The 23,820-nt window shown below is 40.0% G+C and overlaps 1 protein-coding gene across 1 annotated transcript in view; it reads right to left on the reverse strand.

The window, feature by feature from the left end:
- The window catches only part of sty (sprouty), a 169,756-nt gene that overhangs the window by 128,216 nt on the left and 17,720 nt on the right, over positions 1-23,820 (reverse strand). The window lies entirely within an intron of this gene.

Raw genomic sequence — 23,820 nt, forward strand, 5'->3', positions numbered from 1 at the left:
AGGAGAGGGGAGGAAGCGGCCGTGCACTTAAGGTACAGTCCCAGCATTTGCCTGGTGTGAAAATGGGAAACCACGGAAAACCATCTTCAGGGCTGCCGACAGTGGGGCTCGAACCCACTATTTCCCGGATGCAACCTCACAGCTGCGCGCCCCTAACCGCACGGCCAACTCGCCCGGTAGTTCATTCTTTAATGTGTTCCGTGGTTCAATACCCTCAGGCGTTTCTTGATTTATTGAAAAATGTCCAGACCGAATGTAGTTATAAGGGCTTAAGTGAAACTCTGAACTGACTCACATTGGCACTCATAGTGGTAGAAAAAGGCGAACTGGTGATTTAATTGACAGGATAACGATGATTAGGAAAAGGATTGTAATTTTTAGGAATAAATAAAGAATATATTATCATACTTTATTATATTTCATTTTTTGCCGGCGAGATGTAGTGTTTACAGTGCACTATGTTTTATGGTATCGGCTAGAATAAACATTTTACTTTCATTGACCCGTCTCAGTTTCATCCTTGGCTTTGAAATATGAAAGTGACTGAGGTCTGAGTGGTGCTTAAGCATCCAGTCCCTGTTATAAATGGTGTGAAAATATCGCTCATAGGGTCGGTTGGTGCCTGCCCTGCGTTTCAGTTGGCTTGGCAGACTGATATGTAATAGCAACTTCTGGCTCAGCGAGGAAAGCAACGGGAAACTACCTCACTCCTCTTTCCCTAGTACGCCCCTTCAGTGACTCCTAGGGTATATATGACAGCTGTTGGCGGAGCTGTGGAGGATCAAACCAGCCTTCGGGCCGAATACCCAACATATAACACCTAAAATTCACAGCTCGCCGAAACCGCTGTAACCATGACAACCAGTGTTCGTCTATGTATACTAGGTCGGTAACGTCGTTTATACGTTGCTATGAGAACGTAAGCTCTTAGTTATAAATAACTCGCTCTCTCATCGTCCAAGCCCAAGAACATATCCATTATTCTACGCTTTTCAGTGTACCGGAGTAAATGAACCGACTGCTTTTTCAAAAACTAATCAGTAAAACTGTACTTGCTTCACAGAACGCCATTTTTACTCTACACTGACCTTTCCTTCTTCGGGTTGTCTAAAGAAACTGCTAATAAGATCTCTTCGTCTATATCTGAGCAATGGTAAATGAGAAGAATCGTGTAATTGCAACAGATGTATCAGTTCAACTGATCATTTAACTGAAACGGAAATGAACTGATCGTGTTAAAGGCTCTTTACGAAGATCAACTTTCCATATCGCATTATAGGGTTGAGAAGGGTTCACCAGATATATTACAAGAAATCCTGTTAATATAAATAATCGAGCCCGTCTCATAATAGCAATACAATGTAAACTGAAAGTCATCGTCAGGTAATCATAAAACTGAAGATCGCCTTTGCTGAATATACTTTAGTGCCTAATTTCTGAAACAAATGTCTAAATAAACTAATAAACATACAAGCATCACTTTTCGTAAGATGATGATTAATCATTTGTGTACTGTAAGTGCTTGAGTAATCAATGTTGAAGTTATGGCACTTATTAATGTCTCCTTGAACTTCTTAAAAATAATGAACGTTATATGCACTAAAGAGTTCATTATAATACAAAACTATTACCGACAACTTCATCGTTGTCACCTTTGCCGTTGAGACTTTGGGCTTCTGACGCAATTGAGTCAAAAATCTCACTTCAGAGATCGGGAACAGTTGCAGGTCGGAACCGGTGACAGTAAAGCAACAGAATATCCATGTCAAAGGGTTGGAATCACCATTCAGCATGGTAATGCAGCTAGTATTTTGTGGACGTTGCTAGATGCCGCGTCTCTGGATAATGCATTTTTAAATTTAATTTGAAGGTCTCCTGTAACTTCTTAAAGAGAATTAACGTTATATGCACTAATGAGTTTATTATTATTATTATTATTATTATTATTATTATTATTATTATTATTATTATTATTATTATTATTATTGATTATCCAGTACAAACCCTATTTTACACATGGTATATAAGGACTATAGATAACAAAACTAGATTAATACATAACAACTAAAAATTATGAATAAAATGGAGAAATATAGCTAGATTTTTGAAATTAAATAGTAAAAGGTGCTTGATATTGTACATCACACAAAGGGTAAGGTGGTACATTTTCGATTAAAATTTAATTAATCGTGCACTCATACTTCATATGCGTTACTATCAACATTCTTTTACACTGACAATGAAGTAGCCATCTTAAACAATGGCACACATTATCAATAATAGTATTTAAATAAAACCTCGTTGTAAAAATTGTACGAAACAGAAGAGCCTGTGATCGCAATTGTACCGCTCGTGGTACAATTCTGATCAAATAAGGTACAATTTGGATCACACACATTTTTCATACACTAAATATATCCTTCCTTTTCCCCCAAGACATACTTCATAATACCACGCATTGCAGTCCTGGCATTGAACCGATGGTCCTTTTATCATGTAATTCTCACAGTTATAATCCAGATGACAAAATCGACACTGGTTGTCTTTCGAATGCTCTCGTTGAGATGCATCATCTTGAAGATTTATTGTGCTTGACATGCCGGTTATCTTTTGATTTATGTTTGCGCTATTGCCATTCTTAAAATCGAGATTTTTGAACATAAAAATCTGAAAATGTTGGCTTGATATTAAATGGGATGAAAATATTACCTGTCACATTTTTGGCGTGGACATTTTGTGTGATGGTAACATATTTATTTTAGATTCGTTGGGTGATACAGTGCTTGCAACATTAAAAGTTGACGTTGAAGCATTTTCCATAATGGTTGAATTATCTGGAGTTGAATTAGTACCTACTGAATTGCAGTCATTCATTACATTCGGTGACAGGACGATGATTCTCTTTGGGTTGACTGAAGGAGTCTCAGGTATTTCAGACAAGGGTATTCTTTCTTCGATAACCAACTGAATGAAGGTGCACAACTGACCATTTCATACAAACTTTCTTCTCTGATCTTCTGTGCGACATCTGTGCAGTGAAAAAAAAAAAAAAAGCAAACATCTATGATCGAAACTGTACCATTTCATCTGATCGAAAATATGTACTTCAACAGTGGATCCATCAACTAGTTACAGAGAAATACAAGAGATAGTGCTTGCAGTATCATAATCCCGTCTTGAGGTTCGTAGAGATATATCGTTATTATAAATTCGCACTTCACACTTCAAGGGAAGGTCCCAGAGCTTAGCTAAGAAAGCTTCAAACTTATAACAACGTGAAATACAATGAAACAACTCTCACCTTGCAATGTAAAAACAGCAGTTTCTTGCAAACTGATAGAAACAGATGTATTCTTTTTCACATTCACAAAGGAACTGCTTCACTCTTCCCACAACCGGTCGCACGTAAGTGGTACTAACATTGAAGAATGAAATACAGCGGGTTTTGTAAGTTTGATCAGAACTGTACCTGTATCGAAATACCACTCCACCCTATTTAACTGAATTACTAATTCATATCTACTTCTTTCAAGAATGGGACAGTCAAATAAAAGGTGATAAAGCACTTTGTGGCATTTCACAGGTACAAGTGTAGGGCTTCTGAATATTGATTCGTAACCTCTCAAAATAGGATCCAAGTTTTCCATGTCCTGACATAAACTGTATTAAAATAGGCCCGTGTGTCAATCTACTTCTCAGTCTATCCGGAATCTTCGGAAAGGACAAATTCCTTGTAAGCTGACCTCTCGAGCTAGTTGTCCACAGATTATTCCATATATTCTCCATATACGTTTTCAGTTCCTTTTTTAACAAATGACATAGGGCACTTGTCATAATATTAACAGAGTCGAGTGTGGTTGGCAAGTTCATCAGCTCTCGTTCCCTTCTGTGCCGTTATGACCTCGTACCCATTTCATGCAGATCTGCTTGTTGTAGTCTAATACATGTGATGTTATATTAACAGCAATCGGATGTCAAGTATAATATATTGTAAGTAAGTAAGAAACCACATGTCGATAATGATAATAAAAGATTGAAAAAATTATAAAAGGCATAGTAGCTTATTTTAATTCGTACAAAAAGATAGAAATGCCCTGACAGGATTTAAGAGGAATTAAGACGATAGAGAAATATCTGGTAATCAGGCCATTTCTGTGTAAATGTGAAGAGTGAATGACAGAAATAACTAGTTGTTATTGGTAAACTGATATCACAAGTGTGTTGAAATGTGAAAGGGAGACACTCCACGTTCGTATCTTACGAGACAGAGGCGACCAATGATAACCTCTGCTTGCAGCAGATAGCTCGCCAAACTCGCTAGCAAGAGGATCACAAGATCACATTTTAAGCAAAGGCTACTCAGTATTTTCTGTGCGCCCCCAACGGCGAATGCAGTCTCTCTCCAGCGTCAAAAGTGATGAACATCTCCAAACAACCTAAACAGATGACAATATCCATCTATTTTCTTTGAGACGTCATTTCCTGATCTAATATTTCCCGCATCACCCGACTTCGTTCGACTGCACTACATTACTTTTATTTTCGATGTTTCCATGCATTTATTTTCATATTCTACTCCTCTTCCAACACTGTGTCCGTACCATTCAGTGATTTCTCCAGATCTTGTGCAGACTTGGATAAAACAACGCTGTTTGGATGATCAGTCCACACACTGGTTTGATGCAACTTTCCATGCCACCCTAACCTGTGCTATTTCATTTTTAAGTAACTACTACATCTGCTCTAATCTGTTTGTTATATTGGTCTACTCCTGCTATTTTTACAGCCTGCATTTCCCTCAAAAACTAACAGAACAAATCCTACGTGTCTTAAGATGTGTCCTATCATTCTGTCTCTTCTTCTAGCCAAATTTCGTCAAATCGTTCCCCAACCTCTTTATGACACCGTGAATATTATTCTATCCCCAGGGGGATTTCTGGTGAGGCTACAACACAGTTCTTACTTTGAATGACCTGTAGGTCTCTCCTTTCGTCTGGCAAGATGAAAGTGACTGAGGAATGAGCACTGTTAGTAACGCTATTCATTATGCAGCCAATCACTGCTATGAATGGCGAGAAAATGTTAGTCACAGGATTGGTTTGTGTCGAGATTTCACTGGGCTTGGCATAATGTTCTGTAATATCACCTTCTTGTTAAGTGAGGGATGCAATGGGGAAACTACATCACTCCCCATTTCACTGGAACATCTCTTCAGTGATGACTGTTCTATACTGTTCGAGCTGTTGGTAATCCAACCAAACTTCGAGTTAATAATAATTTCGTGTGGCTATTTCTAGCCGAGTGCAGCCCTTTAAGGTGGACCCCTCCGATGAGGGTGGGCGGCATCTGCCATGTGTAGGTAACTGCTTGTTATTGTGGTGGAGTATAGTGTTGTGTGTGGTGTGTGAGTCACAGGGATGTTGGGGATAGCACAAACACCCAGCCCCCGGGCCAATGGAATTAACCAATAAAGGTTAAAATCCCCGACCCGGCCGGGAATCGAATCCGGGATCCTCTGAACCGAAGGCCAATACGCTGACAATTCAGCCAACGAGTCGGACACCTTCGCGTTGACGACACGACAAACGCCCCCCTCCTCCTTTGTGGGTGGGGCTGTAGAACAGATCCACGGTATCCCCTGCCTGTTGATTTCCTGTACTATGGACTTATTAGATCTCTTTGCAGTCACGGAACTCTTAAGGAGTTTTCTCCAACAGCACAGCTCGATATATCTATCTGACGTTCAGCCTTTCTCGCTATTGGGAAGACCATAGCGTTTACTGTACGGATCTTAAAGTTATGTCTGAACTCTTGAAAACACTATCGAAACTAACCATCGCCTTTCTCCCAAGGGGAAAGCGTCTTTTAATTTCATGACTGCAGTCACCGTCTGCAGTAGTCTTGGAGCCTAAGTAGACGAAACTATGAACTCCCTCCATGGTTGCTCCCCCTGTGGGTGGGGGGCGGTAGAATAACACCCACGGTATCCCCTGTCTGTCGTAAGAGGCGACTAAAAGGGGCCTCAGGGGCTCTGAACTTTGGAGCGTGAGTTGGCGACCACAGGGCCCTCAGCTGAGTGCTGGCATTGCTTCCACTTACTTGTGCCAGGCTCCTCACTGTTATCTATACTATCCGACCTCTCTTGGTCAACTCTTGTTCTTTTCCGACCCCGACGGTATTACGTATGGAGGCCTAGGGAGTATTTCATTTTCATGCCCTTCGTGGCCCTTGTCTTTCTTTGGCCGATACCTTCATTTTTCGAAGTGTCGGACCCCTTCCATTTTTTCTCTCTGATTAGTGTTATATAGAGGATGGTTGCCTAGTTGTACTTCCTCTTAAAACAATCACCACCACGACCTCCATGGTTGCTCACTCTTGTATGGCATGAAGTGATAGGTTTGGTTGCTATGGTTTTCGTTTCTTGACATTCAACATTAGTCCAGCATTCCTACTTCCTTCTTTCACTTTCAGTAGGATATAGTTGAGCTCTTCTTCAGTTTATAGATACAGCTCATATTAACGAAGAAATCTGACATCCTGTGACGATCCCCCTAAATACTAATCAAATAATACAGGGTATAACAGCAATAAGGTACGGCCAAACTCACACATTACTCACACGTAGAAGAAGAAAATATGTTACGTGCAAAGTTCGGAAGTAACTGGGTAAACGTATTCGGATTACTTGTAACAATTACATTCTTGATCATTTTTACTTGTAATCGTTAGTTCTTACCTTATTTTTACTTCTAATTGACTTCTTGAAATAAAATTGTAACCGTTACATTCTAGTAACTGGTATACATCGCACGGAAGTGGAAGAAAATTATGATTTTTTTCTATTACAACAGAACCAATAACTTCAGTTCGGGATGAGGTACATTCTTAACATTCTTACCTGCCCAGTACTTCCAGAGACATGTCCAGCTCCACGGCTAAATGGTTAGTGGTGCTGGGCTTTGATTACAGGGGTCCCGGGTTCGATTCTCGGCAGGGTCGGGAATTTTGACTATAATTATAGTCCTCTCCGTGTAAGGACGTACACTAAGGGTGCAACCTTACCCTTTCTCCCCTGTAATATTAAGGTATTGATTTATAGTGACTTTTCTTGCTGTTGGGTCTTTTTCAGTGTCGGTAACCATACAGTTTAGGGACCCTACTTGCCGATACGACGTCTTACTGTTACCGTTAATCTGGCACGTTGGCAACGTTCAGTCACTGTTCTAGCGTGAATTGTGTGTTGCCACCGCATTGCCTCTAAAGTCACTAGCGATACATTTGCGAGAATACTTAAAGCATATTTTCTTTTTCTGTGGGATTGTAAATCTATTTGGCTAATACCAGGTAAGTAGAATTGTGGCATGTTCGGATAATGCATTTAATAACATAGTTTGTGTGAAATGATGAGCACATCATTTTATTAATTACGTTCCTATTTCGTCCCATACTTATACGAACAGAATTCGATTGGGATGTCTAAGAAGGAAGAAAAATCTGCAAAAACTCCTCCGAAAAGGAAACCAAGGTTACGTCCTTTACAAGCTTCAGGTCAAGAAATGCTTGTACATTGCTACGAGCAATTGAAACAGGAAGACGACGAAGAAGGTATCAGTCGTAGTGATACGAAGCTAATGGCAAGAGTTTCATTATTAACTGGGGTAAGTGTTCGTTTTTATCTTGTTTCTATGATAAGTTTCTGGCATAATGACAATCAGTTGAAAAGGAGCAGTATTTCATTCTGAACCTAACCTAACCTAACCTGATCATGTAGGCCTAGGCCTATACCGGTACCATGTCTTGTGTCGACTTCGATACGGTTCGTAGACTTAACCTTTGTGTATTCATGTTGACTTACGGTATATGTGTATGTAATATATTTCTGTGTGTGTATTCTTACAGTGTAGTTTCGGTTTAGTCCGAAAAGTAATAGGAAATTTCAAGAAGGGAGTTGAATTTTCTACACCAGGTAAACGCCGAAAGCGTGAACATCCAGTGACCGGCATAGACAGTTTTTCTAAGGAAGCGATAGCAAGGTTTATTTATGATAAATTACATAAAGGTAAGGTGACTTCATAAGGAATCTATTGCAACATTATTTATAGAAATTGGCACGCAGGTGAGATAAGCTCCCAGAAATGTTTTGTGCATGTATTGTCATACAGCTCTTTTGAGTCCCTTGTAACTCTCTTTTTTCTTCCCACAGGAGAAGTCGTAACTGTAAGAAAGGTTTTCGACCACATGAAAGCAAATTATGACACTTGGGTGAAAGGAGACAAGTTGCTGGACTAAGTGGTATATTCCGAGCTGTCGGTGGATAGGTGGTGTGGAATGACATTGGTAGACGAATACGTTTCAGTGGTATTTTAAAAGTAGGTAAGATCACAGTACAGTGATAAAGTTGATGAAAAGTGGGGCAAATATTTGTTTTTTTTTAAGAAGGGAGTTAGGGATTGGAATAATTTACCAAGGGAGATGTTCAATAAATTTCCAAATTCTTTGCAATTATTGAAGAAAATACTAGGCCTATCCCTGAAACTACATCTTCTGTCCTAAGTGCAGATCAGTGGTGACTGATTGATTGAAATTGACTGGCACTAGGTCGGAAGTGGCATTATAACTTACCGCTCATTGAGCTCTGTACGTGGTTTTTGATTTTGACTTCTCCACTGTTATTAAAAAGACTTGCAGGTATTCACTTTAGGCCAATGATTAACCTTAGAGAGGTATTTCTATCAAAACTTACTCAGTGTATTTTCATATAATATTACTGGATATTTGTATCAGTAAATTACTTGTATTGTAGGCCTATTTATTATGTTTATTCTGCATTCGACAATCTCCACCTGAATCAGTGCTTGATACCTGACTGTTGAACACCTTCCAAGCTTCTTATTTCTTACTGCCTGATATAGGTTCAGTGTTCGCAGCAATTACATTTGTTCTAAGGTATTGAAATGGGTGTTTATACTTATATCTTTTATGCAAGTGATCGTGGACTTCTAATCCAGATATAGGCCTACTAATGGAGATACATTCATGAGAGATGTTACGATAAAGTAGTGTAAGTAGTAATTAATTGACTTCATCATCAGGTGACTGCTACACAGTAGTTGGTTTTACTTAAAATCAGACAGCTTTTTGTATCATTCAACAGAAATCACATTTTTTATTAATAGGCCTATACTTTTTTTAGAACAAATAACTTCATACTAAAACTTAAAATTCTTACAGGTGCTGATTTGATATTTGCTACAAACTTGAAGAGAAATCAGGATTACCATGGTGCTATGAACAGCGAGAAATTTCAGATGTGGGTGAAGACGCAATTAATCGTAGGATTAAGAAATATAGGACCCTGTGTTATTGTAATGGATAATGCACCATATCACTGTAAGCTTGTTGAGCATCAACCAACAACGAAATGGAGGAAGGATCAATTAGTGGTAATTATACTTAATTGAATATTTCCTTCTACTGAATGATGTTTAATGATGTTACAGAAATTAATTTTTATTTTTCCTTTAATTTACAGTCATGGTTAAGGCAGAATGGAGTTTCTCCACCAGAAAATGCCACACTGAGAAGAAGATTGTCGAGTTCTACAATAATGAGGTGAGAGGTCTTCCTGAAGTGGAGGAACTAGTCATTCATCATGGAAGCAGTGAATCGGAGGAGGAAGATGAAGAAGATGAAGAAGAAAGAAGAGAAGCCGAGGAGTTAGCTGTACCATTGTAAGAGCCATTCCATGAGATTAAGAATGTTATAACTTTGCTGGGAAATAATACATTTCTGATTGCCCCGTCCTTTCTGATATAACGAAGTTACATTTCAAAATTGTGGGAATTGTGTATCTACAAGTTACAGGGCGGTATAGATGTGCAGGTGGGGATCAGTGTCCAGTCGGAGTGGAATTATCTAGAACTGCTGTGGCGCAATGTGATGAGGAGCGGGCAAGGGGGGGAGAGAGAGAGGGAGACAGCACTCTGTCACCAATACACGATGTAAACATTGTACGCCTGTTAAAATACTGACATAACTTAAATTTTATACACTATCTAATGGTTTTCCACAGTTCTCTGAAAGTCACAACTCACGTATACTGTATATATATAGAGAGAATTACATATAAAAATACCTGTGTCCACAATAAGTAGCCCACATATTAAATATAAATCAATTTGCTTTACGTCGCACCAACACAGATAGGTCTTATGGCGACAAAGAGGATAGAAGAGATAGGAAAGGGCTAGAAGTGGGAAGGAAGCGGCCGTGGTCTTAATTAAGGTACAGCACAAGCATGTGTCTGGTGTGAAAATGGGAAACCACCGAAAACCATTTTAACGGCTGCCGACGGTAGGATTTGAACCCACCATTCCCCGAATGCAAGCTCATAGCTACGCGACCCTAAACGCACGGCCAGCTAACTCGGTCATCTTTGAAAATGTCTTTTTCTATCAGCAGAGGCTTTTTTAAAATCGTCATATTTTGTATAGGCTACAGGAGATGTACAGTAGCCCACTGGTTTTCTGATTAAACATCATTTATTTAATCTATTGCATCAGTCTACTTACATACTCACTGTCCACGTACATCGGTAACCTCGTGATTCGATTATTGAAGTATTGTGCAATGATGCGACATACAAACTAAGGGAATACCGAGTGGTTCTTCCAAATATAAAACAGACAATTTCGAGTGGTCATGAGCATGACTCATAGTCATAGGGTAGGCTAAATAATAATGTTATTGGCTTTATGTCCCACTATCAACTTTTAGGTTTTTTTTGAGACGTCGAGGTGCTGGAATTTAGTCCTGCAGGAGCTCTTTTATGTGTCAGTAAATCTACTGACATGAGGCTGAGCACCTTCAAATACCACCGCACTGAGCTCGGCCCTGCCAAGTTGGGTTCAGAAGGCCAGCGCCTCGACCGTTTGAGCCACTCAGCCAGGTGTGGAGGCTAGAGAGCTGAGTTTAAGTAATTGTCGAACGTCAACTAGTTATAAAGATACTGATTGATTAAACTAATACAGTAATTAGAATAACCTAATTGACTACCTACTTACAACCTAGGTACTTTGGAATTGTGTTCTATCTTTTTAACACTGCAAATAAATCCATGTATTGTTTAAAACTCCCTGTAAGAAGAGGACAGTGGATGCGAATAGGTATTATTTTCAAATGAGCTGAGCTCGAGAGTCCATTATAGCATACGATTTTTTCAGTGTACCATGACTCTGTATGTATTGCTTCAGAGGAAGTTCGGCTCCCCGCCAATGTCCAGTGTACCGATAATGAACCATGTGTGTGTTGTGTCTCACTGATCCATGACTGCGTACGATTCTTTCAGTGTGCCATGATTCACTGTGGCTCACTGCAGCGAAAGCTCGACTCCCCGCCAGTGTCCAGTGTGCCTATAAGGAGCCGTGTGTGTCGTGTGGCTCACTGAGCCGTGATTGTGCATGATTTGTGTGCCATGAGCTTGCCGTTCCTGTGAATCGATTCACTCGGACACTGAATGAATCGATACACTGCTTCGAATCAAGCACTCAGTAGCCTACACTAGTAGAGGTACATAGTACATTACCATTAAGATAGATAGCATTGCAAAGTAATTTGTCTTTACCATAATAACAATAATAATAATAATAATAATAATAATCGTATGGCCTCAGCTACCATGTGCAGACATTTCAAGTTGACGCCATCTGGCTGTCTGCTCGTCAATTTTGACGTTCCGTTATACTCTAGGCCCACTAGATGGCAGACCGAGTAAACCGAAACTCTCTTGGGCGTCTGTGGCTGAGATTTAATGAATTTTGTCGGGTAAACACCAAATGCGTCACCAGAGATCTTTTACATGCCGACATCGTACGACATGAAGTGTCGAATGGACTTTTTTCTGCCCTTCAAAAATCCGACTACCTCTGCCGGGTTTGAACCCGCTATATTGGGATTCGGAGGCCGTCACTCTACCACTGATCCACAGAGGCAGCTGTCTTTACCATGAAATACATCGTCGTCGTACATGACTGAATTACTATCAATATATCTTAGAGAAACTGTAATGTACATGAAACCGAAATTGAGTTAATTTCCACGATACATTCTTCCTATATAAAGGAGACCATGTAGCTTATCCACCTTCATTTCAGCCACATAAATATTCAGCAAAAATTGCAAAATCACATTAAAGGACAAATACAATTTTTTAAGTAGAAATAGTCTGGAACATAGATTAGTGAGGTTGGACATCCTGCGCGTCATCATTCAGGAGTCGCTGTTGAACATACTGTACTTGTCAAAACTAGTAAGTTTCTATTTTACACAATAATAGTGAAATGTTGATGAAGACGACATACACCCAGCCCCCGTGCCAGAGAAATTAACCAACGGTGGTTCAAATTCCCCACCCTGTCGAGAATCAAACCCACACCCTGTGACCAAAGGCCAGCACGCTAACCATTTAGCCATGGGGCCAGACAATAATAGTGAAAAAGCATGTTCACTGCAGCTATTGTTGACAGGATATTTCTTCTCTTTAAAGAACAATGAGTACCACGAATTAATATCCTGTTTTGTTGATTCCTGTAAACTTTGTATGTACGGTTTTGGTTCGCCAGTTCCTAGCGTATCTACTGAATGAAAACTTTGTAGACCAATGGATTCAGTTTTATGTTTATTGCCTTCAGTTGTCACGACAGTTTTTTCAATGACAACAGTCGCTCAATTACAAATCCTGTCAAACCTAACCTAACCCTGCGACAATCAGTGGTTTTCGATGGATCACTACCTAACCGGTCATTATAATTTGTTTTCGGTGGATCACAACCAAACCTGTCCCTATCAGTGGTTTTCGGAAGAATACAGTCGTTTTGTCACAAGTCAATACAGACTCTTGAATCAATGTGTGAAAATGGGAAAGTGTAGAAAACCCTCTTCAGGAATGCCAATCTCTAAGTCCATAGTCTTTTCAGCGTTGTCACACAGCTGAAATTCACTTTAGAAGTAATTGTAAAAAGTCGTATATAGGCTCTACAGATACATAGTACATTACCAATTCCATCTCGATTGCTATGATACGCACACTGCATAGCGGTTTTGCTCTATAGATAAATCATATTATAGTGAAAAAAAATTTGTTTAAAAAAAAAAATCTGTCTGGCATGAAGGTCCAGAAGGAAAATACTTTCATTGAATTCTTATTTATGTGCTCACCACCCTAGTAGGTTTAAATAAACCTGATAAATACGTTGTAAGACCCATTCTCGAATATGGATCTGCATGTTGGTTTAATAAATTCCCTAGAGAAAGTTCAAAGAAGAGCGATGCGTTTCGTAACTGGGAATAGAAGGAATACCATTAATTGGGAAAGTCTTGAATCTAGAAGAACTAGAGCTCGCCTGTGTGGTCTTTATAAGAGCTATACGGGAAGGGCTGCTTGGAGTTGTATTAGGAATAGGTTATAACCTCCCTCATTGTATCACTATTTGCAGCGATAGCCAGGAAGCGTTAAAAGCACTATGTGCAGTTAAAACAACATCAAAAATGGTATGGGAATGCCAAAGGATGTTAGATCAGCTGTGTGAATTTAGCTCAGTTACCCTATTACGGGTCCCTGGGCACACAGGTATCAGTGGAAATGAAGAAGCTGACAAACTAGCGAAACAAGGCTCAAAAGGTCCTTTTATAGGACCAGAGCCCTTCCTGGGAGTGTCACTCCGAAGCGTGAAACTGGTAATATCCCAGTGGACAAACCAGTCTCACTTAAGACATTTGGAAGAGGTTAACTATAGCAAGGCAGGCACGTGAACTTATCAAAGGGCCTAGCCAAAGTTATAAAAAGGTCCTGATAAATTTGAATAGGACCAGAATGCGAATGGTAGTTGGACTGTTGACAGGCCACAATACCTTACAGAGACACCTACACATCATGAAAATCAGTCAGGATCCGATGTGTAGAAGATGCGGTAGGGAGGAGGAGACCTCCGCGCATGTGTTATGTCAGTGTGAGGCTCTTGCAAGCACTAGACATTGATACCTTGGCTCACATTTCGTGAGCCTGGAAGACATCAGGAATGCCAACATCCGGGCACTGGTATCCTTTATAGGAGCACTAGGTCTGGACTAGGCAAACCCGTTTAAGGGACACAAAGGGTCTTCACAGACCTACGTGTGGAGCCCTGCGAAGGCAGGGTTCACCCATTCTTTATCTATCTATCTATCTAACCTCCCTCATACTTATCGAGAAATTATCATAAGCATAAAATTAGGGCCAGAAACCAGCATACGGATGTATTGGAAATAATTAAATTGTGTATGAAACTGTACATGATGCTGGATTTAGAATGACTAGTAGTATTTCTTGTAATATTTTTTTCCATGGAATTCCTTTTTGTACTTGAGTTGTTGTAGTTGTTGGGTAGTATGATTTAACTTTATTATCACTTGTAGTGTTAAGCTAGTAGTAAGTTCAATCTATAGTATTGTAATTTGTGGTGTTAAGTACTGGAAATACTTAAGTTGTGTGTGAATATGTATATAATGACACTGGATTTAGAAAGTTTAATTAGTAGTATTTCTTGCTTGTTGTAATGTTGTTGTTGTTGTTGTTGTAGGGTAATTACGGTTTAACTTCACTTTATTATCACTTATAATGTTAAGCTAGTAGTAAGGTCAACCTATAATATTGTAAGCCAAATTGTTAAGCACTGTAAATACTTAAGTTGTGTGTGAATTTGTATATGATGTTGCTCGATTTAGAATATTAAACTAGCAGTAATTCTTGTTATATTTTCCTTCCATATATCTGCTTCTTGTACTCTTGTTGTTTGTTTGTTTGTTTGTTTGTTTGTTTCTTTGTTGTAGTTGGGTAATTATGTTAACTTTATTATCACATTACTGTAAGTGACCGTTGCCACCGGGGTATTTCCCATTTGCAATTTATTAATAATAATAATAATAATAATAATAATAATAATGAGTGACAGAGGTTTAACGTAATTTGGAAGGAATGTTTTGCGTATGATAAATGAGTACCAGTTAACTATTGGGGGCAAAGGCGGTCATGCGTTGAGCTAACCACTCCACCCCACCCCACCAAGTGCCAACGTCATGGATAGTGGAAGCCTTCACCTTCCCCCTTTCCAATGGCTTTCATGGTTTGTACGGAGATGACTTTGCTTTTTGCTTTTTAAATATTAGTATTCATGTTTATTATGTTTGTTTATTCATACCCCTGCTTTGTAATTCAGTGACCATGGAATGGCTCTAAATGTTGTAAATTATATTTATATTTACTTGTATTTATTTCCTTTTTCCTTATTGCACACGTTTGTTGTTGTTATTGTTATTACTACTACATATCGCTTAACATGTAAATAAACTAATATTTAATGCAGTAAATAATGCTTATCTCTTCGGATTCATTTCTTCGTTGCGTATTCGTTTTGCTATGACAACATGACTTCTTTATGATATAAATAAATATAAAATAAAAGTATTTCTTCCCAAACATATTTGTTATACGTGCACCAATCAGAGAACCAACTAGGGAAGTACCTCTTACTAAGGTGCATAATGTTTTTGCATACATGTATAATTGAAGAATTGAAGATCCATATACAGGTAAGTGGGTCGCCCATGTGGTAGGCCTATTACGCGTCATAGGAAACTGAGTGAACTGGCTGTGCAGTTTGATCACATTGCTGTTAGCTTGGTTTCAGGAGATGGTGATGTATTCGAACCCCACAGTTGGCAGGTCTGAAGTTTTTTTTTGCCCGTCATTTTCATTTCAGGCTAGTGCTGTGTCTGTACGCTTATTTACATCTTAAATCCTAGCCCTCTTTCCTATCCAATTCTTGCATCACAACCTGTCTTCATGTGATTTAAGCCAATATATATGTAAAAATCTGGTAATGTTGTAAGCTTGAGATACACCAACTTGTAAGCTGAAAATATGTTTAAAATGCCAAATGCCGAAAACCGTAAAAGTTCTTAGTGGGATGTAAAGCTGTTAGCATTATTATTAAAAGGAAGGACATATGTCTTATGTGGTAAGTCCTTGAACTTGCAGAAACCGCAATGAATTATTCAATCTATATTCCCTCCCCCCTTTCTTTAAGAATGCAGTTATAGTAATGCATACATCAGAATCAGAATAAAGGCAGGAAATGTTTAACATTATTTTAAGCGAGTGAAGGAGAGAATGTATGACTAGCTCATGTTGGCGGATTCGAGTTCGGCGGTATTTGAAAGTGCTCAAATACTCCAGCCTCATGTCTAGATCTACTGGTACATAAAGAACTCTTGCGGGACGAAATACTGGCACCTCGGTGTATGTGAAAACGATAGAAGTAGATAGTAGAACTAATATTCAATTGTGCAGTGAGCTTGAAGCTGACCTAATTTCCGTTCACGTAGCTTGGCACATTAGTATTCCTATATGTTTCCTGATAACCGTGAAGATATAACCAGCCTGCAGGCTGAAAATATGCCCAATCTCTCTCCTTAGGCTACGGGTTACCGGTATTGAAGAGAGAAGGAAATGTTCGCGCAAAAGAAAGGGAAGTCATTGGACTTTCGAAAATCACACTGCAAAGACTTATTAAACAAATTGCATCGTTTAACACGCCCCTATTTTCAAGAATATGGTTATAGTACGCCTACTGCATATCAAAATAAAGACAGATATATGTAACATTAATTTGAGTGAGAAAGGGTGTTTATTTCCTAAATTTCTCATTGAGCGTGGAAACCGACTTAATTATGAATATCTTGATTTATTTCATCTTAACTTTTATCATTTACTAGGGTAGGGAAACATTTATTATCGGTGTTTACATTGAGGTTAGTTTGTTTGGTTATGTCTGGTGATTTTAATATGTAACCAGGCAGGTTGGCAGCAGTGATCAGCCATTACAAAATAGAGAAAAGAAGAGCATCGGGCGGCGATATTTACTTTCTGGGGTATTTCGTTACGTGGCTATTACTATAGTTAATTCCCCTGGCATGGGGACTGCGTGTATGAGTCGTCTTCATCATCATGTCATCCTCATCACGACGCGTAGGTCGCCTACCAAAAGACCTACACCCAGCGAGCCACACATCCCGACACTAAAAGCCATACGTCATTTCATTTTTTCCAAAGACATAATTCTTACAGCAACGATGTTCTTAAAATTAAACACGGGTATTCTTTCACATGCACTGTAGTCCTTCTTTTCAGTAAATCCGATGTATTTTCCCCCAAAGACGTCGAGGCTTAGCGATGAAAATCTTAAAGGAACCAAAAAATTTATGTGCAAAGTGAACGGCAAATTATATGAAACTGTAAAAGTGACTAAATAAAATTATGGAAAAAGATAATTTCGAAAGTTCATGTTTGGTCTCACATAGTGATGACAGCCATATACGGCATGTATGGTAAAAATTACGCACACAGAATGAAGTAACATCTTTCCCTTGCAAACTTTGTATTTCTGCTGAGGGGTCATCCATAAAATACGTTCGCGAAAATGCCATAAAATTTAACCCCCTCCCCCAATGAAACAAGTTAACAATTCTTAATACCCCAAGTGAACATCCAAAATAAATTAACATTCCCACCCATTTTCTGGGAAAACTTAAAATCAATAATTATGACACGTAGTGCCAACTTCACAAAAAAAAAAACTAACGAGAGAATTCTCGGCACACAACCTTAATGCTGGTTTCGATATGCGTTCGGAATTTTTTTAATCAAACTGTGAATTTTTATACGGACATTATACGCAATGTATTACGCAAAATGATGTGAATTTCCTAATTCCATTTTATTCTTAATAATTCAGAACAGGCAGTGCCTTGGGAAGGGAATGAGAATCCAAGGAGAGGAAATCAAAACCCTGAGATGTGCTGATGATATTGTTATTTTATCTGAGACTGCAAAAGACCAGGAGAAATTGCTGAGTGGTATGGACAAAGTCTTGGGTAAGAAGTACAAGATGAAAATAAATAACTCCAAAACAAAAGTAATGGAGTGCAGTCGAACGAAGTCAGGTGATGCAGGAAATATTAGATTAGGAAATGAAGTATTAAAGGAAGTAGATGAATATTGTTACTTGGGTAGTAAAATAAATAACGATGGCAGAAGTAAGGAGGACATAAAATGCAAACTAGCACAAGCAAGGAAGGCTTTTCTTAAGAAAATAAATTTGCTCACTACGAACATTGATAGAGGAATTAGAAAGACGTTTTTGAAGACTTTCTTCTGGAGCGTGGCATTGTATGGAAGTGAAACATGGACGATAAATAGCTCAGAAAGGAAGATTTGAAATGCGGTGTTAGAGAAGAATGCTGAAGGTGAGATGGACAGATCGAATCACGAATGAAGATACACTGAATCGAGTTGATGAAAGGAGATCGATTTGGCTACATTTGACGAGAAGAAGATATAGAATGATATGACACATCTTAAGACGGCCAGGATTTGTGCAGTTGGTTTCTGATGGAAGTGTAGGCGGTAAGAACGGTACGGGTAAACCACGGTATGAATATGACAGGTTAGAGCAAATGCAGGATGCTGCAGTTATGTAGAAATGAAAAGATTAGCACAGGATAGGGTGGCATGGAGCGCTGACTATGGACTGATGACTCAAACAACAACATTTTATTACCACTAGAATTTGTATTTCACAGACTTGTCTCAATACTGGCCACAACGTTTTCAAATGAGAGGAACTCGAACAATTAAAAAAGGAAAATAAGGCAAGACTTATTTATGTTTAACCGGAATAAAAATGTATACGGTATGGAAAATGCCAAAAAGAAAGTTCATTTGGATTTTGCAAATCTGGTAATAATGAAAAACTGACGAACGCACATATATTCGTACAGACCCTCCTTGCCCGAAATTATCGTACACTTCTGACACATTCTTGTAAGACTCCCTCCTCCGTTGTTCGAGCGAACGTATTTCATTTTCCCGTGATGTCCACAACTAACAAGCAGAGAGACTGACAAACATCCAACTGAACCTATTTCCGACCTTGTACCAGACCGAGTATAAGGTGAAAATTTGAGATTGTCGATGTCGATTCAACGGAGTGGGTCTTAGTGCGACCACACAAGAAACGCAGCTCACGTTACCCGGAGCGATACAAAGGTCACAAATATAAACCGGGCTGATAACTCAACAGGTCAGTTTTACACCAACACTCGGGCTAAAGATAATATTTACTTACAGAGAAGACAACTTCCCGAGGAAACCTTCTTTGATATAGGATTATTTTTCATCGATGAGCAATGTATCTCTTGCTCCAGTTGCTTTCTCTTCCTGCCGACAGCTACCATGGGAAAATAAACTACGTTTACCGATCCCATCGCTTCACAGATTTTTCAAACACCTCACATCAAACACTTCGTTAATAGTTTGAAATGATGAAACAGTCGATGTGAAAGATGTAATTTCTCAATCTATGACAACCAGTACGCGTGGAATAGTTATTTATAGCGATCGGATGTTATGCAGTTAAAAAAAACCTGCAAAATAGACAGCTACTGCTCGATTATACTCATTTTTTGTTTTAACACAAACCCATGGCGCAACAGCCCGGAATGGGCTTTGGCTACAACCACAGTTCATCCCGATGGCCTGCATATTACGAGGTATCGTGTGGCCGGTACGACAAATCCTCTAGGCCAAGGATGGCGACAGTGTTGCCAGGTCTCCCGATTTTTTTTGCAACACACCAGAAAACCCGAAAAAGAAACAATCTCCCGATTTTTTTTCTAATACAATTTTAAGGAACGTGAATAATAATTATTAATTGTACATAATATATTTGTGCCGAAACACACTTTCCTCGTCTCATTGCGTGCCATTTTATCGATAACATCACTCGTTACGTACTTCCCCGCATTCATTTTCGGCTCGAATTACGTAATCTCTCCCCTCTTATTGAACTCAGAACTCACGCTCGACTGCATCATTCGAAGGGAAATCCCCGACACGCATATAGAATACAAAATCTGCATCCCGCTACGACTTCAAAACTGGCACACAATTTCTACGCCTGATGAATCCAGAGGAAGAATGGGGGGAACGAGAACGGGGAGGAGAAGAAGAAGAAGAAGAAGAAGAAGAAGAAGAAGAAGAAGAAGAAGAAGAAGACTTAGAGTGGCCAGAGAGTACGGGTGAGTGGAACTGTTTATTTTTCTCATAAGGTCACATGACTATTGAATTCCTTTAGTTAAGTTATATTATAACATTTGGGTGCTCGAGAAACTACCGAAATTTTCATTAAATCTCCCAAAATTTTACGTATAATCTACGTTTTTTTTTATTTGTAGACCTGGCAACACTGGATGGCGAACCTATGACAGGCGTGCCACAAGGTGATAGACGTGCATGACTTTGTGGCAAGTCATACAACATATTTTAATGTTTTAACATGTAAAATTAGGTTGAAAATCTAGCAAGATAGCATCTTTTAATATTACGCTTTAATAAAAAAGTATGTCTCAATGAATATACCTTATTCTTCAAATTTACCAGTTTTTAAGATGTAATGTTTGCAAAATAAAATCATGAAACATTCAGTCGAATTGATTTATATGTAATACAATGATGATTTTAAAGGAAAATAACCGATGGCACACTAGACAGTAAATAAACAAACCCTTAATTGACACGCTAGTCGGCAAAGGGGTGTGACACAAACATGCATTGCATCGATAGAGGTCTTGCACAGGTTTAGTGAAAACTCTGATTGGCATTCGGACATTCAAAACAAGGAAGGTATAAGAGTTGTTTTTAGCTCTCTTGCCTTTCTTCCACACACAACAGATTTATGTTCCGCGATTACTACATGCTGCAAAATATGGCGCCTTTTCTTCCAGACTTCTCACACATTGTACAGAATAGGATTGCCCTGTCAGTTGAAAACAATGCACCACATAATTGTTTAGCAAATTTATTCTCAGTTTTTTTTAAGTTGCCCGTCGTGTGACGGCCCGGGGGTTATCTGAAATTAGCTATAAGAAATGTGTGACGCGACATTACTTAGCAACCGTGCAGGCTGTGATGTGAAGTACTGACGGATGACCATGACTGAGAGGCTTTCAATAAATGAAACTCAAGTTGATAACGATTAATTTATTGGCATCTATCGAATCGTTTTCGAGAGACAACTGTATGGAATTTGGAGTCGACAAGTGTAGGATTTAGTGCCTCCAAAGAGAAAAACTGACTCAGGGATTCTGAAAACTACCACAAATGAAATAATCAGTTCTCTAACGTATGATAAGATGTGGCCTTTTTGATAAGGGAGTCTTCTATAATTATGTCTCACAGTCATAGTCTTCTTCTTCTTCTTCTTCTTCTTCTTCTTCTTCATCATCATCATCATCTGTTTACCCTCCAGGGTCGGTTTTTCCCCCGGACTCAGCGAGGGATCTCACCTCTACCGGCAGTGTCCTGGAGCTCCAGACTCTGGGTCGGGGAATACAACTGCGGGGGGATGGGAAGGGATAGACAAGGAAGAGGGAAGGAAGCGACCGTGACCTCAAGTTAGGTACCATCCCGGCATTTGCCTGGAGAAGTGGAAAACCATTTCGAGGATGGCTGAGGTGGGAATCGAACCCACCTCTACTCAGTTGACCTCCCGAGGCTGAGTGTACCCCGTTCCAGCCCTCGTATCACTTTTAAAATTTCGTGGCAGAGCCGGGAATCGAACCCGGGCCTCCGGGCGTGGCAGCTAATCGCATTAACCACTACACCACAGAGGCGGACTCAGTCATAGTCATCTATCAATATATTTCACATCACAGCCTGCACGGTTGCTAGGTAACACACATTTTGTATCGCTAATTTCGTGACGCAAATTTTCATATGAGTCATAAGACATTTTTATGTCAAACAGGCAATATAATCTCTGCAGATATTGGCAGCAATGTTGCAAACTTGCACACACACAAAAAAATCTAAGAAATAGATTTTAGAAGAAGGATAATACTGACTGACCTATGGACTTAAAAGAAGCCTCCGTGGCTCGGGTGGCAGCGCGTCAGCCTATCACGGCTGGGTTACGTGCTTCAAATCCCGGTCACTCCAAGTGAGATTTGTGCTGGAAAAAGCGGAGACGGGACAGGTTTTTCTCCGGGTACTCCGGTTTTCCCTGTCATCTTTCATTCCAGCAACACTCTCCAAAATCATTTCATTTCATCTGTCAGTCATTAATCATTGCCCCAGAGGAGTGCGACAGGCTTCGGCAGCCGGCACACTTCCTATCCTAGCCGCTGGAAACAGGCTGTGGATTTTTTCTATGGACTTACGCAAATTCATTGTTACTCGCGAGAAGTCACAAGCGCCAAACATGTTTAGAACCAAGGATCAGACAGTTCTTAATCTATGCCAACACTTCTTACTCTGACGGTATTTCATTTTTCAGTGACGGTATGCTGGCTGGCCATCGAGATCAATTCCAATTTTCTTTACGTCGCACAGACATGTCTTATGCCGACGATGGGACAGAAAAGGGCTAGGATTGGGAAAGAAGCAGCCATGTCCTTACTTAAGGTACAGCCCTAGCAGATGCCCGGTGTGGAAATGGGAAACCATCTTCAGGGTTCGAACCCACTGTCTCCCGAGTACAAGCTGACAGCTACGTGACGCAAACCGCGCACGGTGGGGGATATCTACCAACCCCTGTCTCGGGACAAAAGAATGTATGCTTCCCTTGGGGGAGGTCTTAAACTTATTCACTGTCGGAAGTTGCGGCAGGAATAATAGCCGTTTCCGGCCAGGTAAATACGTCTTCCCCCATTACTAGCCAGGTGATTCTCTTCTCGTCACCCAGGCCCTGTTCGTTAAGTGACAACGGTTACGTGCCAGGAGCGACCACGCTGATATCGTGCCGCTGGCGACCGAGTGGATAAGCATCGTGCCGCATGCGACCAGTCTGTCAATCAGTCAGTCAGTCAGTCACCGCTGTTGTGTATTTAAGGAATCGCCGATGTGGCAGATTGCCTGTCGGTTGTTTACCTAGTATTTTCTTAAATAATTTCAGAGAATTCGGAAATTAATCGAACATTTCCCTTGGTAAATTATTCGAAGTCCGCCTCTGTGGTGTAGTGCTTAGTGTGATTAGCTGCCACCCCCGGAGGCCCGGTTCGATTCCCGGCTCTGCCACGAAATTTGAAAAGTGGTACGAAGACTGGAACGGGATCCACTCAGCATCGGAAGTTCAATTGAGTAGAGGGGGTTCAATTCCTATCTCAGCCATCCTCGAAGTGGTTTTCCGTGGTTTCCCACTTCTCCTCCAGGCGAATGCCGGGATTGGGCCACGGCAGCTTCCTTCCCTCTCCCTTGTCTATCCTTTCCAATCTTCCCATCCCCTCACAAACCCCTGTGCAGCATAGCAGGTGAGGCCGCCTGGGCGAGGTACAGGTCCTCCTTCCTGGTTGTATCCCCCGACCCAAGTCTCACGATCCAGGGCACTGCCCTTGAGGCGGTATAGTTGTGATCCCTCGCTGAGTCCGAGGGAAAAACCAACCCTGGATAGTAAACACATTAAGAAAGAAAGAAAGAAAGAAAGAAAGAAAGAAAGAAAGAAAGTATTTCAATCCCTAATTCCCTTCCTAATAAACGAACATTTACTTCAATTTGTCCTCTTAAATTCCAACTTCATCTTCATATTGTGATCTTTTCTACTTTTAAAAGCACCACTCGAACTTATCCGTCTACCAATGTCATTTCACGCCATCTCTCCACATACCGCTTAGTTGAGCAGCTCGTCTCCTTTCTCCCAAGTCTTAGAGTAACGGTGCAAGCTACAGATCTGC

This window comes from Anabrus simplex, chromosome 1, assembly GCF_040414725.1.
Source record: "Anabrus simplex isolate iqAnaSimp1 chromosome 1, ASM4041472v1, whole genome shotgun sequence".
Lineage (NCBI taxonomy): Eukaryota > Metazoa > Arthropoda > Insecta > Orthoptera > Tettigoniidae > Anabrus > Anabrus simplex.